The 4,163-nt window shown below is 38.0% G+C and overlaps 1 pseudogene; it reads right to left on the minus strand.

Moving 5' to 3' along the window:
• Positions 1 to 4,163, minus strand: part of LOC102425227 — a 20,928-nt pseudogene that overhangs the window by 13,564 nt on the left and 3,201 nt on the right.

Below are 4,163 nucleotides of genomic sequence, written 5' to 3' on the forward strand. Positions count from 1 at the left end.
GTAATTCGGGCCAATATATCAGTTGTCAACCAAAAAGATTCTCAATAAAATATATTAAAATAATGGAATAAGAAGAAATTTGGCCATGCTTGGCAGGTTACCACCCCATTTTTTTCTCCCACTAAATGTTATTATGTGTTAATGAATTTAATCTATTAACAATGATAAACAGGGCTATAGACTAAAGAGAGTGATGTTATAAAGAGAGAGAGATGAAATGATTTTACAATCTTACTAGAAAGAATATGTTAATTTTTGGAGGCCACTAAAAATAGACAAATATGAAATATATTTTAAAAAATGAGTTATTTGATATCTGTATCTTTGTGACCCCGTCTTCCGTGATGATGAGCATTTTACTCCAAATACAAGCAAAGGAGCTCCAAATTTAATCAGAACACAAGTATTTGATACTTTGGATATCTTAGCCCTGGTGCTATCCTCAAATGTTTCACGGTGACAATTTTCCTAAAATCTCAGGAACAATGTTGTATAGTTCGTTTCCTCAGCCAGCTTTAATTCTACTCACTTGAGTTTTTTCAGTATTGATAATAATTGAAACCATACCCAAACTGTCATATTCATATCACCATTAGCACAGGCCTCAATGCAATAAAAAATAAAAATTGACCTTAAGAATTGTATCATAGGGTTCACTGATCACATCCTACATTGGGTTTCACTACTGGCAGAGTTGATCAACTTGGAGGCATTTACATGTTGCCATGTGTATTTACACCCAGCAAGTCATCTCTGAAGGTCAGAGACCACCATATAGAACTTTATATTACAGTCCTCTGGTCAGAAATATAATGTGAATTTGAAACAAAGAGTCAAATGTTATACCTCCACCACCCAAACCATCCTCTTATACCTGGAACCAACTCCAAGGCATGCTCCAGGTACTCATCTTCAGTGATGGTGCGACCATCTAACTTCAGCTCCAGCATGAAATCCCGTACAACCCAAACAAAGTCTGGAAAGAAACTGGCAAACTCGGCTGAGTCACCTGCTTCACCAGAGCTGGGAGAGGATTTTGCTCTGATTAGCTTTGTTAGTTCAGTCACATAGCTGAGATCTTAGCTAAGGAATGAGAAATGTTTCCTGCCAAAATTTCCAGATCTTACCCAGGAATAATTTTTATGAACAGTCCCATTCACCCAGTGTCCCTTTCTCCTCAACCATAATTATTGACACGAAGGAAAAGGCAATGAAAACAATAACAGAATAGTCTCTGTTACATTCCCATAGACTCCATGTCACATGGTGGTTCATTTCCTGGAAGGATACTGCAGCTGCTCCAGGGCCTGGTGGTTGATGTGGTTCATGCTGTCGGTAGACGAACATGCTGCTCAGAAGCACGGCCAGGGCAAAGATCCACGAGTCATTCTTTGAATCGCCCTAGAAAGTGCACAGAAGGGGACTGAGGTGTCTACAGTTCATTCTACTGTTCAGTTGTTCATGCACTATCCAGCTCTACTAAAACTGAACAGTAAAGCAAATAACATACATTGTGAAGACAGTGGTAAATTCAAACCTCATTTTGGGTATTCACATTGATGCCTCTCATGGCTCGTGTTCCTTGGCAATTAAGGAAGTTAATGACTATGTAAAAATGTGTCAAACATTTAAAAGAGTCTCAAGAACATAGAAGGATGCAATGATAAGTGGGTAATGATTTTTTTGCAACTTTCTCTTGACCATGAGCTTATTAGTGACACAAATGCTATTCAATTACATTCACTAACTTCTCATTGTGCATCTAAAAAATGCCAGATACCACATTTAGTTTTGGGGATATAAAGTTTCATAGGGAAATCTCTCACTTTCAAAGATGACTTGCTGGAGGCGCCAATATACATGGTAACATGTAAATGCATCCAAGGTGATCAGCTCTGCCAGGAGTGCCAGCCAATGTAATAACATAAAAGGCAAATGGGAATACAAAACCCAGAAAAATTACTTTGTGATTTCAGGGCAAGAAGGGATCATGTCTGAATGAGATACAATCCCATTAGCTGAAAGTAGTTGGGCTTTGCTTTAAAGAACGGACAGAATGTGGAATTCTGGAGCAAAAAGGACCAGGCTTGGAGAAGGATCTACAGAAGCCAATCAGAATTGTCAGAGAGGTATTACCTGTTATGTTATTTGATTGAAGTAGTGGTTATATGTGTGGTAGGAATAGATGATGAGGCTGAACATAACACACTCAGGGTAAATCATGAGTGACTATGCAATAGAATTGGATACTGCTAAAGACACTAGAGTTGTAAGGACAGCAAGTCTTTCTCCTGCTATCAGTTGACAGTTATGTTTTGGCTTCTTTACAAATGTAATCAGCTAAAAAAGAAGAAGGTTTAGTAAACTACAAGCTGTTAGCAATGAGTAAACCATCTTGGGCTTATACCGAGGTGATTATTGAGTACTTTAAACCTGAATTATGCTCACTGAAATAAGCCATTTAGAGAAAGAAAACTATCCTATGATATCACTCATATGTGAAATCTAATGAACCAATAATCAACTTAGAGGGAGACTCATAGATAGAGAGCAGGATGACAACTGTTGGAGGTGGGTGAGAGCATGGGGGATGCAGTGTAGGTATTGAGAAAAAAGACAAAAAAAGAAAGATTTCATGTACAGGGCAACAGTGTGGTGACTGCTAGGGAGAGGTGGGAGAAGTTGGGAAAGGGAACAGGGCAGATAAATGGTGATGGATAGAGACTTGACTTTGGTGGTAAATACAATATACTGTACAGATACTGTGCTGTAGAATTGTGCACCTGAAACCTGTATATATTTGTTAACCAGTGTCACCCCAATAAATTCAATTAAAAATTAATATGAAAATTCAGAGTATCTAAATTTCTGCCTCTACTCCTTTTTGGGTAATGGAAGCCAAAAATCCACAGCTCTTACTTTCACTTCAGACTCTGGCTAATACAAATAAGAACACAAGATTGTCTGCAACTAACACAGCAAAGACAGAATACCTAAAATTATCGCATTTACAATGCTCTGGTGGTTCTAGGTCATAAATGTATAGATGTCAGGAAGGAATTCATCTTTAAAGCCCAGAGACATGGACTAACACCTTAATTAACATGTATGGTGTAGTGTTTTGGGAGATTATTTAAATATTTTATTTTAATAAAACCCCATTTTTATGTTTTTTACCTTTAAGACAATCAATCTTAGGCAACTTGACTACTATATAGAGTGCATTGGTCTCATAATTATAGCTTCATCCAGAATGTTTTTCTTATCCTGAAGACCAGTTAAATATGTCACTCCTTATATCCATTATACCCTGTACTGATAACACTGTTTATTTCATATCTCCCAAGTAGTCTCTGAGCCTTTTCCTCAGTTATGCATATCTGTAGTACTTAAGAAAATAGCCTAGAATTTAAATGCCCAATAAGTATTTGTTAGCTTGTAACTTTCAACCAAGAGTAGAAATAAGAAGATATATATCTAATAAGGAAAGTACTGAGTTTTCAGGAAAGTAAATTGAAGGAAACAAAATTTAACCTCATTATTTTTAATTGGATTTGCAGTTTATAGAAATAGGTCATAGAAGATGAATTAAGGTGGCAAATTAAAATGTAAGTGGATCATCAAGAACAAAGAAGACCCTTTGTCTTACCTTTTCCACATCGCCCAGGCCCTCAGTGTCCAGAAGGACCAGAGTGTGGTTGGGCTTGGATGGGTGGGGTACACACCACATCCAGATGCCCTTGGTTTCAGACCGCACTGTGGAGCCCAAAGGAAAACCTGCAAAGTTAGAGGAGAAAGCGCTATAGAGTAACAGCAGATAGTCCAGGCTGCCCATAGGTTACATTGGTTAAACTTGTCAGAATGTGAGTGCCAGGCTGGGAGGAAGGTTGCTTCAGTTTCAGCAAGGACAGCCTATCCAACCATTATTCATATTAATGACCTACTCAAGAAACAAGTTGTGTTTCCTATTCACTCCATACTATCAATCAATGGCTCAAGCTATGTCACATTACAGAATTAATGTAACCTCTCTTGACATTAAAGTCTTTTTTTTTTTTTTTGACACTGAAGAGCTTCCCTTCTCATTCACATTCTAGTAGAGTTCTACCAGTGGGGAGGATCCCAGCATGAGACTAGGGAGGCCACCCTTGTCCCAGTGCCTC

This window comes from Myotis lucifugus, unplaced genomic scaffold, assembly GCF_000147115.1.
Source record: "Myotis lucifugus unplaced genomic scaffold, Myoluc2.0 scaffold_943, whole genome shotgun sequence".
NCBI lineage: Eukaryota > Metazoa > Chordata > Mammalia > Chiroptera > Vespertilionidae > Myotis > Myotis lucifugus.